This window comes from Melitaea cinxia, chromosome 14 (genome assembly GCF_905220565.1).
Source record: "Melitaea cinxia chromosome 14, ilMelCinx1.1, whole genome shotgun sequence".
Classification (NCBI taxonomy): Eukaryota; Metazoa; Arthropoda; class Insecta; order Lepidoptera; family Nymphalidae; genus Melitaea; species Melitaea cinxia.
This window is the reverse complement of record NC_059407.1, coordinates 10,300,156-10,314,916: the sequence shown is the minus strand read 5'-3', so window position 1 is coordinate 10,314,916 and position 14,761 is coordinate 10,300,156. Positions and strand designations below refer to the sequence as shown.

At 36.1% G+C, this 14,761-nt stretch overlaps 1 long non-coding RNA gene across 1 annotated transcript in view; it reads left to right on the top strand.

The window, feature by feature from the left end:
* The first annotated feature begins 200 nt into the window (after nucleotides 1–200).
* LOC123660004 overlaps nucleotides 201–14,761 on the top strand; it is a 33,462-nt gene continuing 18,901 nt past the window's right edge. Inside the window, exon 1 of the long non-coding RNA XR_006744122.1 lies at nucleotides 201–364. This is a non-coding gene — a long non-coding RNA (uncharacterized LOC123660004). The remainder of the gene's footprint in view (nucleotides 365–14,761) is intronic.

The window sequence follows — 14,761 nt, the reverse complement described above, 5'->3', positions numbered from 1 at the left end:
GCGACGTTTCCACCGCATCTGTGTCACGTGACGGCGGATGTTACACCGGAAATATCACGGCGATATATTTCAGTCGAGCGCCCCCTGCGACGCATCTTAATCATCCACTAATAAGCAGAAAAGTAATCTAGACAAAAGTTTAAAATTAGACGGCTAGGAATAGATCGAAAGGTGAGCTTGAGCGCGGCGGCCTCACGAGTTAAAAATACGAGCGTGGCGTCGTCGGCCGCCCGCCGCCGGGCTCCGCGCCCGCACCCAAACACCGCCTGTAATCCCCAAGCCGACACGATCCCTTATTTCAACTATATTGTATCGATAGCGCTCTCTATGCAGGCTCGTTAAAATTGATGCCGTACTCAAATAGGTATGTTACTTCAAGCCCAGTTAAGTTTCGGTATGCCCACTTAACTCTTTCCTAAGATACATGATTTAATGTAATAACAGGCGTAACATCTAATTTCCTAGGTTGTATCAATGTTTTGCTTCATTTGAAACATAACGTTTAAAGGGGCTGGTTATCCATTAGCACGTAGCAAATGTAAACGCCTTAATAAATGTACGCAATACACTGAATTACAATATATTACACAGAAATTACTGTGTATTTTTGATGATTAGGGCTATAAATGAAATGTAGAATGTACCCGAGTAGAAATTTTTTCGTCTTCCTTAGAAGGACCGGACCAGGCATGCCTGGTCAGGACTAGATAAGGCATGTAACGCAGATGATTGGTCTGGACCTGATCAGGATGAGATGAGATTTCCTGATCACCCAATCCAGATCAGGAAATCTCATCTCATCCTGATCAGCCGGTTCGGTCCGGTGCTTTTAAAAAACACGAATGTATATTCTTGAAAAAATTGTTTAACGAAAAAAAAAAAGCGAATTGATATTATAAATATGTTACTTAACATAATTATTATGATATTTATTTCCGTTAATTTTTTCCAATGTATTATTTATTTATGTTTTTACTTTAAATATTCATTATTTTTATTTATTTTTATGTTATTAATTAATTAATATTATTATTTAATTTTTTTTAGTAACTTTTTTTTTATGTCACTAGGTCGGCAAACAAGCGTACGGCTCACCTGATGGTAAGCGATTACCGTAGCTTATAGACACCTGCAACACCAGAAGCATCGCAAGCGCGTTGCCGACCCAATCCCCAATCCCCCCAGGAGCTCTGGTCACCTTACTCACCAACAGGAACACAATACTGCTTGAAAACAGTATTATTTAGCTGTGGTCTTCTGTAAGGTCGAGGTACTACCCCAGTCGGGCTGCTCCATATTTTGAGCAGGAAATTCCTGCTGTGCCCTACCTCAGAAACTTCTAATAATTAACTATTTCCTATTACTTACGACTGCTCCACTGTGCAGAAATGGACTACCTGCTAGACTGTCCTGATAGCTGTATATATACTAAGTGCGCTTAAAAACATTAATAGTGCGATTCCGGCTCAGTTCGCGTAATTTTTTTCAGGCTATCCTGATCTGGACCGGACGGGGTCCTGATTCAGTATGCTTTACCATACTTCATTATATTTTACATCAGGCTATCCGGATCTGGACCGGACCGGGTCCTGATCCAGTATGCCTTACCATACTTGATTATATTTTACATCAGGCTATCCTGATCTGGACCGGACCGGGTCCTGATCCAGTATGCCTTACCGTAATTGATTATATTTTACATCAGGCTATCCTTGTCTGGACCAGACCTGGTCCTGATAGAGCTTGCCGGATCTGACATGCCTCATTCTATCCCGATCTGGTCCAGATACATGATCTGGTTGAGCCTGACCTTTTTTTAGTCGGGTAGTTTGAACTCTTAATATATATATATATATATATTAAGAGTTATATATATATATATATATATATATTAAGAGTATATATATATATATTAAGAGTTATATATATATATATATATATATATATATATTAAGAGTATATATATATATATTAAGAGTTATATATATATATATATATAGTAAGAGTATAAGTATATAATAAGGTATAAGTAAGGTTTTTCCTCAACACTTGCTTCAAACAAAGAAGATTCTATAGGTACAATGAAAAGTCTAGAAAATATCTATTAGATGCTTGCATAGACTTACGAGTAATTCTTTTGAAAAAAAATGTAGGTATGTTATGTTTTCGAAAATTTAAATTACTATGCTTGAAACTAACCTTATTGGACAAAACTGTTCCAATTCAGGTAATATCCGAAAACACAAATTCCATACAACGTCAGGTACATTTTAATAGTTATGCAGAAATTCCACCGGTAAACCAAACGGACAAAAACCATAACAAAGGTTCTGTCCTTCAATCTCTTCGACGTAAACTTCTTATGAGGATTATTAGTTTTTATTACTTCGCATTAAACACCATTGGTGTGGGACAAAGTAAAGTAACAATTGTATCCATATAAATTTTTGTAAATAATAACTTTTTCACAAATACAATAACGACACCCTACCATAATTGTGTTTGCTAGGAAACGAAAAAAACCGACTTCAATTACATCGACAAGTAATACAAACGTAAGTAGACGAAAAAAATTAACAAACGCACTAGTCGTTACTAGGATTTTTAAATCTGGGATGCCATCATCAGATCCTGGTGTTCAAAATCGGTTTATAAAGGACGAAGTTATCCGCGAACATACATAAAAAAATATATAAGGTCCAATTGAGAAACCTCCATCTTTTTTGAAGTCGTTAAAACCATTGTATAGATTTTAATAAAACTTAACATAGACACAGCCTACCTCCTATAACCATTATACAATATCAAGGTATTTGCACATCGTTAACTAAGACGACATTTCTCCATTAATTTTAATTTTAATAAGACATTGTTTCCCTTCTCGCATAATGAAATACGTTTACGCCAAAAAGGTCAATGTAAAGAGGATAGTTAATCTAGAAAACTTTAAAGTAAGCTGATTTGTAATTAATAGATACAGTTCAGTGCACCGAAGTACTGTACAGATTTAAACCGATAAATCTCGTGTCAATCGATGTCCTGACGGAGACGAAGCTGATGTGAACAGAATAGCTTATAATTGAAACGAGGTTGGCCATTGAGCCGTTCCAGTTCTCTTCCATGGAGATAATCTACTATATTAATAAATAAATAGCTTTGTTTGTTTGTACCTAACCAACTGCTTATAGCACTCATATTAACAACTCAAGCTATCATTGTTGGAAGCTCAAAATTTTTTTCTCGTGAAATAATACATAATAACAATGTTTGAAATTCCATACGGAGAAAAAGTGACAAGTTTAGGAATCGTATTTGATCAAAACCTCTCTTGGTATATTTGTGACATAATTTAATAAAAATTGATATATTTGTGAAATAAGTCGTAAATTCTGCTTTGAATGTTATAAAATTTGCTTCTTACGTCCACCAAACTGCGCTAGCACATAGTCTTCTCTTACCTATCTATGACTATGGTGACACTTGCAATCTTGACATAACCGAGGAGATATTGAATAAACTTCAGCGCATTCAAAATTTATGTATTCGATTCATATTTGGTCTCCGCAAATATGATCACATTTCCGATTTTCGTAAAAAATTCAATTGGCTTTCAATTCGCCTTCAGGCTATTTACTATACTTAATTTTGTTGAATTCAGCAACCTTGTCTTACCTAAAAGTAGGTATATAGTAAATGACTTACATGAGCGTAGTTAACGGGCTAATAACAATCTACTTCTTGAAATTCCTTTTAATTCCTCAACTTTCTACACCAAATCCTTCACTGTGCAACTTAGGTGAAGGTGCACGGAACTTAGTATACACATATTAATAAAAATCTCAACTGAAACTTAGCAAAACTTGTGCTCCTATTGGAATTCCAATTATTTGACCTAAAATAAATGGTTATAAACCACACTACAGAGAAATATTCAAAAAGTATGGGAGAGTTAAGAACGATATCCCTTTTAAGCCATTGCTTCTTAGTTGAGATCAGATGAACCATTTAAAAAACTTTTTGCAAAAGTTCTAGGTCCATTCTTATTGAATATTTTGTCTAATGGACAAAAGTTACCGATATCACTAAATAGATAAGATGAACGACATAGTCTAAGATCCGAACTAGACGTGATCTTCACCCATCTGCTTAGTGGTTTTTTATTTATTTATAAAGTTATGTCCACAGGCTTATAGTGCCCGTGCTTTTGTTATTCCGATTTTTAGTTTTATTACTGATCGTCTACTTGTTACACTACTGACAGCTTAGTGGTTAAAAATTAAATAATTATTTTCTTTAGTTTGTAAAAAACAAATCACGAAAAAGTTGGTTTGAAAATTCCTGGCCAGGCTGTATTATATTCGACAACCGCCATTCAAACCAGACTTATATCAAGCAATCCTATGTCAGTGTATTCGCAATGAAAAAGCATTCATTTTGATGTAAGATTTATTTATTAAACATGTGGATGAAAGTTACTAGAGCAATAAATATTAATACACCTGTTTGTACTTAGCAAACTCAGTAGTTATGCCAGGAAAATAATAAACAATTCAACGTTTGCACTTTCTACGGGCTTCATACTGTCGGTAGATATTAAATTTATTCTTTAAACTCGAAGGTGAATTTTTATATAAAAAAAAAACATTTTCCAATTTAAATAAAATATTTCATTAAAAAATGTTTAAAATATGGCATAATCGGGAATTATTAGTCAACCCTTTCGTGATTATTTTTCTAATATACTAAAATAAATAAAATAATTTTCATTCATTAAGCAGATGGGTGAAGATAATTAGGTCGGATATCCTACTAAATGCATCGAAGGCATAATTGCATTAAAATGCCTAGTTTTCTTTTAAACTTTAAATTAAAGAAAACCAAAAAAAATATGAAAATAAAGAACCTTTTTTTAATTTTAATTTAGCTACAGACTTTGACAGTCAACAAAAGAGATATGCGTGTGTGTGTCAAATACATGGTATGTGTTTTTTTTATGGATTTAATATATTTATATGCACAATTAAAGAAATAGCATTTTACACTCCTTCTCTATATAAACTATAAGTGTGCGACATTTAATACTCCTACGTCTGCACAATTTTCGAAAAAAGGGGTACAAAGTTTTTGCTTCACGTATTAATGTAGATAATTTGATGTATGACCAATTTGATGTAATAACATAATCGCACATTGATTTTATTGCTCCGATGTATATGTTACGTTACCATTTTTAACGTTTAGATGGTTCTCATGAAAACGAGATAAAATTTGAATACAACATTCAAAGATCTAAATCAACATATACATAAAAGTGTCATTGTTACTCACTTACTCAGCTTTCCCAAAGAGACAAAATGATGTTATTTAAAACTTTTTGAAAACATGTGCATTATTTTAATTATCATACTATAATTATTATAAAACTAAATCATTTATACACTAACTTTCCGCCCGCGGCCTGTACATAGTTTTGTCTGTTCCGTCTTCTCCAGTTAAAATATAGCCTATGTTACGGTAATGACACAGTATTCTACTGGTGAAAGAATATTCATTGTCGATATAGTAGTTTTTGAGTTTATCACTTACAAAGTTACTAAATTTAAATCCTCAAAGCTTAAAGACAGATACGAGTTTTGTAGTACAGTGGGCGAATGGGCTACTCAATAATTTCTTCAGATAACCCAAAAACAAAAAGAAAAACTTAATATGCACAGAATAAAATTTTAATTAAACGTTATAAAAGCAGTCGTTTCGATACAAGAATGTTTTTCGTTCATTAGACGGACGTCCGGTTCCGACCGCAGATTACTGATACGCATATGCGTACTCGTTCGTGGATTTCCATGGGATATCCACGCGTCGTGCGTATCGCGACTTTCAACACTTTCTTGCATTTAGAACGATTTCATAGAAACGTTATAATATCTTGAATAATATCGACGGATCTCAGGATATTATTAACAGCGTAATTAGCGATAAGGAAATGAGAAGATACATACATTGTGCGCCTATAAATATTTTTTGAGTTTAATTAATTGTAATTAAATTACAGTTTTGAAGTACCTACTTTCCGCTGAATTGTCTAAGATTCCGTAGCTATTACTACAACAACAACACTATATGGGTCTGGTCTAATATCTATTACTACAAAATATGCATGTTGATTTTGTAATCAATTAGTAGACGTACTTTTGCGTGTCTATATTTTGAACTAGCTGACAGACAGACATTATTCTGTCCTGCGAAGTGCGCAAACGCAAAAAACACATGAAATATTTGCTAAATTTTTTTATCTTGGCCAATTTTCTGGTCAATTTTCTTAATTTTTTATTCCGAAAGATTTTTCAACAACGTATTAGGAAAGTTTAAAAAGAAAAAACCGCTTAGAGTTGGTTCAACCGTTCTCGTGTTTAGTGCTTAGCGACACATACAGCGATTTATTTCAATGTCGAACCATTTTAGACTTTTTTATGCAATCAGAAAATAGCTTTCCCTAAGTTTTTAATGACGCCCTGATTATGAAGTGTATGTATATATATATATGAAATAAGTTTATTTAAATAATTTATAATTCTATTTCTTTTATTAAATAATTTTAATTTATCTTTGAAATACATTAAATAGATATTTGATAAATATGTAACAAAAATCGTAACGTCTCGTAATTACTGGCACATAAATACTAAATACGACCCGCTGGCGCAACGGTTGACGCACTGGCTGTTGCGCCAGCGGTCGCGGGTTCGATTCCCGCTCACGACGGACATTTATATCGACCATATAGATGTTAGTCGTGGTCTGGGCGTTGTGTTTGTGTATTGTATGTGTTTCCGGACCCCAAGTACAGGAGAAAATCCTACTGGGGGATCCGTTGAGTGTGTAGCGTTTAATATTTAAAAAAAAAAAAACAAAATATTTTATTAAATGTTTTAATGCTAAATATGGGATAAAAAGAATTGTGTTTGTAAAAGTAAGCGCAGTCAGTTTAATATAAATAATATCTATATAAATACCTACTGGACTAAGGGATAATACAGTTCCACTACTACCTTGGAACTTAAAAAGCCGACCGATGGCGGGATAACCATCCAACTGCTGGCTTTGAAATACACAGGCCGAAGACGGGCAACAGCGTCTTCGGTGCGACAAAGTCAGCCCTGCGGTCACCAACCCGTCTGCCCAGCGTGGTGACTATGGGCAAAACACATGAGTTCACGCCATTTTTGGCGTGAACTTGTGGAAGCCTATGTCCAGTAGTGGACTGCGAAAGGCTGCTGTGAGGATGATGTGATGATCTATATAAATAAAAATGAATCACTATAGGTACATTCATTTTCGTAAAACCCGAGAACAGGTGGACCATTTTGGCAATTTTTTAAAGTCATTCTTGATCTAATATATAAAATTAAACTGAAAATGGATTTCAGAAAACGTAACAATTATTTTTCAACTTTACGTAATTGACAGTTCGCAAGGCATGGCGCAAAACGGGTCAGCTAGTCAATACATATATAATAAAAATGTAACAGGTCGCTGTCTCTGCATTTAAGATATATGAGAAAAAATGTTATTGGGACCATTATCCATAAAGCATCCATAACAATGACTGTCATAATTTTTGTCTCTTTCTCTGTGCGTTTGTGCACGCTAATCTCAGAAAGGGCTTATTCGATTTAGATGTGGGGTTTTACTAATATATTGTGGCAAGTTTAGCTTAACATTTAGTTTTTCTTTCATATCAATCGGTCCATAAATAAAAAAGTTGTGCAAATTTAAAGAATCACGTTGAACATGTAAAGTCACTATTCCACGCGAACGAAGTCGCGAGCGCAGCTAGTTAGATATAAAAATGTTGCGATGTTGTAACAAACATTTTAACAACAAAATAGTAATAACTTTTTAATAAAATACTAGCGATCCGCCCCGATTTCGCACGGGTGCAAAAACTATCAGTGTTCCTTAACTATATTATGAATGTATTATACATATAAACCTCCCTCTGGAATCACTCTATTAACTAAAGAAAACCGTATCGAAATCAGTTGCGTAGTTTTAAAGATCTAAGCATACAGACCGCGGGAAGCGACTTTGTTTTATACTATGTAATGATACATACAGCATTATGTATATTATCATTATGTATGTATATTGTACTAATGAAAATTTATCGCAGAAAAATCTGATACTATATTTATTTATAAAAGGTATTTTCAAGGCGCTCTCCGGTACCTTTGACCATGGATGACGCTTGGAATAGCTCCGATTGGGGACTCATAAGGACGTCGAAATTAATGAATTCAACAAACATTGTTATATCACATATAAATAGTATTAGTGACTATACTGTAAAATTTTAAAATCAATTATACACGTGTTTTGAGATATTTTAAAAATATAAATAATTTAGAAGTTGTTTTGGAACTTTCCATATGCGCTCAGTCGTACCTAAGACATTTTAAACTGGTCCTTTCTGAACAGACTTGCAAAATTGCGTTTTCTCGCTCGTTTTAAATTTATAACAATATAGGTATCTTAGCACTGTTTACTGATATAATTATTTCTTGGGTGTTTATTATCATTTTAAATAAATTGTTTGGCAATATATTATAATTTTACATTCATATAGATATTCGCATAGACGATGTCATATGGCTGAGCAGTCGGTAAAGGGTAGGTTAAACAGGGTAGTCCCACTTTCTGACAACCATAGCTTTATTTCGTAAAGTTAGTGAGACAATCAATGACCAATATCCCCTCTTTAGTCATCCTTCTCTTACTCTCGTTTGTAATTTTTATCAATTATAGGTATGAATGCTGTGGAGACGCAATTGCTCATGACCAGTGATTGTGACGCACACAATCAGATGACCTATTTACTATTTTTTTCCTTTGAAAAGTTTGTTCTAAACGTTAGACTATACATAACTATATTATTTGTTTCAAACCGTTCTGATTTCTCGCAAGCTCGATTAATTCCAAACATCGGGTGTTTGTTGCTGGTCTGGTTTGTCTACCGTGTCTCCGAGAGGACGTCAAGCCTTCAGTTTCGGTTACTAACACATACAGCAGCTTGGCGGATTATATTGTAACCATTTCGTATGTTAATGTCCCAATATTACAGGCTGTTAATTAGTCAATTACTCAGGAGAATTGTTTGTATTTATCCAAATTTCGAAAACCAACAAATGAAGTAGGATCAGCTTTCAGAACCAATGATGGAATTAGATTCAATCGCAGATTGTACGGTAACGTAGATTTAACTTTGATTAATGATTCTAAGATTTTTTTTTTAAATAGGTACGAAAAGAAAGACATCTTGATGGAAGATAAAGAAATTTATTTTACATAAGTTATGTAAAATAAATTACAATTTTACTAAAACATCAGGTAAATCAGTGCAAAGGCTTAAAATTAACCTACTAATTTTATATGATAACTGTCTAGATCTTGTTTTTGTTTGTTTAATGTTAAAATTTTCACCTTTTTTTTAAAATATACTAAAAGTCTGGTTGTACTCAAGCAGCTGAGTGTCCACTATTTTTTTATATATTAGATTGGCAAACAAGCGTACGGCTCACCTGATGGTAGGCGTCTGCAACACCAGAAGCACCGCAAGTACGTTGCCAACCCTATCCACATTTCCCCCCACGATCTCTGGTCACCTTACTCACCAAATAGAACACATCACTGCTTCAAAACAGTATTATTTAGCTGTGATCTTCTGTAAGGTACCCCCGTCGGGATGCTCCATATTTTGAACAGGAAATATCCTCCCGTGTCCTACCTTAGTTAAACTATTACCATTGGGAATTCAATATAAAAAAGTCCTGTTTTATATAAAATAAAAAGAATTTTCCTTTCCTTCCTATTTGTTTTCTTCTTAAAATACTTTAATGAGAAATATTTACTACAAATTCCATTATGATTTGTAGATCTTCTTTATATTGAAATAAAAGCGAACAGCTCGTAATGTTTTCATAGATATTCGTGAAACTGTTATTCAGGCATAAAGATAAGCTTCAGAGAGCAAAGGCCTCGAAATTCCTCCCGGGAATTGGTCTCCGCTAACCTGTTCCTGTTAGTTGTCGAGCCGAGATGTTTTAGAATGTCTTTTCGATGTGCAACGTTTCTCACGATTTATTCCCACACCGTAGAAGGAAATAATTGAAAAGCCTACGGGTCCCTGTATGGTACCTGTGACATCTTTAAAGTTCTGCCTCAATGATATGGTATATCTCGTACAGTCTTCGGAATTTATAGAGGATAGTTGAAAACATCCTAAGCATTAATCCTTCTTAAAAATAAAAGTATTCATTTTGCTGAGTAACCTACTGGTTTCTTTGTTTGCATACTCGTGCGTGTTTTGTTATACTAGTAAGTATTGTCTGAAAAGCAGATTACAAATTTGTTACTTAATATTAAAATTTAGCATAGATATCTAATTATAATGCGTACTTTCACGTTGTTCTTAGAATTTATCAAATTAGCTTTTGTTTATTTGAATTTCTATTACACAAACCAAATATGTGTGTATAGAAATAATAAAAATTTGAAACGATTAATATAAAGATGTGGTTAATGGGTATATAAACGGCAACCAAGTAAAGAATGAGCTAACTAGACATAATGCGAAGCTATGGAGCTCGGGGCCAGTTGTCGCGTGTCCGGGCGCTTCCCAGAAGTGTGGGTGTCACCTTCTAACGGCCGCAGTGATGCATTATTAATTGTACCTGATAGACAATAACGCGAATTCTCTCTTCCTATAAACTATACTCCTTGTACTGTGTCGTATAAAACTATGAGTGAATTCACTTTATTAACAATCAAACAATAAGTTATGAAGTCACGCCAATATAAACTCTAAATACAAAACTTGCACATTAAAGTTTAAAAGGCTGTAATGTTGCTGCGCGCGAAAATGTATTTTATATCAATTGAATTACGGGACATTTTTGCGTAAAACAAAACAGTTTAGTCAGTAAAGCGTGCAGACAGAGTGTGACCATATTTATATTTTTACGTAACGAAGTCTGTCTCGAGCTAAGTTGATTAGTGTTTGCAATTGACGGAGGTGTTATTTGGTATGCCTCAAACACGTGTTGTAAGGACAGCGATAAATTAAAACTAGCTTTTTGTATGTAAATAATAATTTAAACGAGATCGTTCTCAAAAGATAAAATCTTTATATCGTGTTATTTATTATAACGGATGTAACAGTATTTTATGTTTCATAAAATTTAAGGGCTATAAATATTTAGACTTATATTAAAAATATATAAAATGTTAAGAAAATAATTCAAAAATAATTAAAAAACAATCAGTCAAAACATTCGAAGCGTACGTTAAGTCGTTACTTTTTAGCGTATAACAGTTATCCTTTGTTCTAGTGGCAATATTAATCTATTCCGAGTGGCGCATGAAATTTAAAGTATTCAGTTCTCACGGAAACCGAGTCTCGCATAAAAGGTACGATGTTGAAAATGTAAGTCAAGGATGAATTGTGTGGACGTCTGACTCCATACCGTGGGAGTCCTCCTCCTCGAGCCGCGCGACGCGACATGAATGATTCTGAAATAGAAAAATGTTAGCCCACTGAAGTGAACAATATCGTAAAGATGTGATTAATGGGTCGGCGAAAGAGTTCAGCGATCGGAGAGGCGCGGACGGCGCCGCTACTCGCCGGCAGCCCGGAGGTTGAATTTATCATCTCACACAATACATTTTCATTCATCTCCGCTGCAACTATGACATTCGTATCGATGACCGTGCGACTTGCGCGATTCGTGCCACTTCATTTTTGTAAATTTAAGAAGTCATTATTCATCTATTTCCCTCACTTTCAAGATTGGCAAAAAATTAACATCTTAAAGAATTATGCGTATTTGTTTCGAACGTAATAAATGTCAAGTTTTACGAAACAATAAAGAAGGATACGGCTTAGACATAGAATTTGAGTAATATAAATTTGTGACGTACGTTCGGCCAACGAAGGTTAGCGGTGCGGATATAAACATTCTTAGTAAGGTTCATTCAATTATAGGGATACTCGGAGTGGGAGTTAGGGGACGTCATTGAAGGGCCGATAGTAGCGCAGAAGGGCGCGGGGCGCGGGCGGGGGCGAGAGGTCGCGGGGAACAGCCGGGAGCAGGAATATTCAAAGCGTGAGAACGCCGCGCGGCCCGCATGCCGCGACTCCACATATCTCACGCGCAACCTCTATCGCCGCCGCCGCACGACACTGAGCTCTACCCGCTCGCCACAGAGCCCACATTGGCTTGCGACGCGCCTCTGGTTATCGCTCGGAACATTCGAGGACAATACTTTTCTAGTTTAGGTACGGCTGGCATTGGCCCGGATACTATCGATGAGCGTGCACGTCCACTCGTTATGTACAGCCGTGACAACTTGCAGTCAAACATTAGTCATCTACTGGAATGTCTCTGCAGGCATCCTTTATCGCGATATGCAATCTATGCTTCTCTTTATTCTTTGTAACGCACAAAGCCGTACTTAAATAAGTATTGTATAATATTTATCATATTAGAATTGTATAAAATGGAATCAATAATGATTTTCATTGCTTAAAATTAAAAGTACATTGAGTCTTATTTTTAAATAGTAAAAAGCTTTGCGATCCTGATCTACCGCAAATATACAAATTTAGAGATCATGTGATGGTGGGTAAGTTCGACGTCAAAGAGTAGAGTCGACGCTAATGGTCCTTTTATTGTCGGCGAACGTCGTTTGTGCGATCACGTTGTGGGCGTGTCGTAAAACATTTTCCTGCGGCCTGAGAGTCTGCGGCCTGGTCTTATTTTCGCGGAGAAGTCGTTCTCAGAAGGACACTCGCTGGTCGGAGCGCCGTGTCGCCTCACCTTGAGCGGCGGACGACGCATCCTAAATATAGACATCGGATTACGTACTCGAGGTGACAATGGCGCGCCGATTACGTTGAAGACGTCGATACAAGCTGTGGACGTTTTCTTGGTGTAAAATTGGGGAAAATTTCGTAGAGGGGTCAGGGGTAGGGTGAGTGCGCGGGGGCCGGGGTCGGTTTCGGCGGGGCCCCGGCGGGCGTCGACCTCGTGAAAGGCGCGCGGCGGCGGATCCGCGCCCGCGCCGGCCGCTCGCCTTTTTACGCGCTCTTTCCCGCGCCGCCAACCCCGCGGGCCCCGCCGGTCGCCGCCCGCAGATAGCGAGCCAGTTGCTACCAACCGATGCTCCGTCTGCGCCCCGACATATCACTTACGTATATTTTAACATGTTATTGCGGACGACATAAAACTTAATCGATATTTATTGTTATATACTGATTCATGTAGAGTTTATAGTGACGACTATTTTTATTTCCGTATCGGTGGAGATCGTTATTAGTAACACGTAATTATGAAGAATTGTTGAATGAAAAATCGTATATTAATAAAATTTATAATTTATCCATATTAATAACATATTTTTGGAAATAACTGGATCCTGTGGGTTGAGAATATAATAGAATTTTAGAAAATTTTGTATTTTATATTAATTTTAAATTTGTTGAGGAAAAGCGACCCACGAGTTGATGTCCTCTGGCCGCCGCTCCGCCGCCGCTTCGCCCTAATTAAACAATAATCGAAAAACTACAATGAACGGGCGCGCGGCTCCGTCCTCGGTGTCCCGCGCCCCCTTCCCCCCGCGTGCGCCGCCCCGCCCGCCAACCTCACCCCGCGCCCACCCGCGCGCCTCCTGACGTCACCATTGCACTCCTCATTATCGCCTCTCGACTGCTAGAGCGCTCTCACACTGCGCTACAATTATACCAGACATGTGGCACACTTTAATTCTTTAAACATACATGATGCGCGGACTTAGCATCGCCAACAGTTACAGTTGTGCCATGTACTACTATAGTTTTCATGTCGCGAAAAGGACAACGGGCGGCCGGGGGCCAGCCGCCAGAGGACTGCATTAGGGCCGTCCGAAGATTCGCGCAGTATCTGTCGGAACAACGCTACCGTCCGACCGTTTTGTATTATGTCTCGTTTGAATATTTCCGCGACTAATAGATCTATGACAAATATGAAAATTAAAGAAACTCGATTTATTTTTGATTCGACCCCGACTCGGTTAAATTTGTTTTATATGCATTCATTGACATTAGCTATTCGATTTATCACAATTAAGAACCACGATAAATTTAATACCCTTAATGGAGGAGGCATATGTATTGTTAGTCAATTTAAATTTAAATGACGAGGATAAATGGGTCCATGTTTTCACTATACGAGCGTTCTGTTTGTTTAAAAAAATAGGTAAAAAAACTTTTTAAGTTAAACGGTTTTATGTTAAACATACATTGCAATGTTTAAGATAAATGTACTAAAAACCAAAAAATAATAAAATAGATACAGTCGTGGGAATTATAAACATATGCATAGACTAGACTAAAATAAAACCGTGGGGCACGTCAATTGTCTACAATCGTTGATTAAAATGTTTGTTTTGTAATGTTACACTATAATTAGGCAGTTGTTCAACCGACAACGATGGACGTGTGATAAGTAGGGCTAGAATGTGGAAACAAGCTAGAGAAGCACATTAAGTCGATAATTTGTAGACAATTGACGTGCCCCACGGTTTTATTTTAGTCTAGTCTATGCATATGTTTATAATTCCCACGACTGTATCTATTTTATTATTTTTTGGTTTTTAGTACATTTATCTTAAACATTGCAATGTATGTTTAACATAAAACCGTTTAACTTAAAAAGTTTTTTTACCT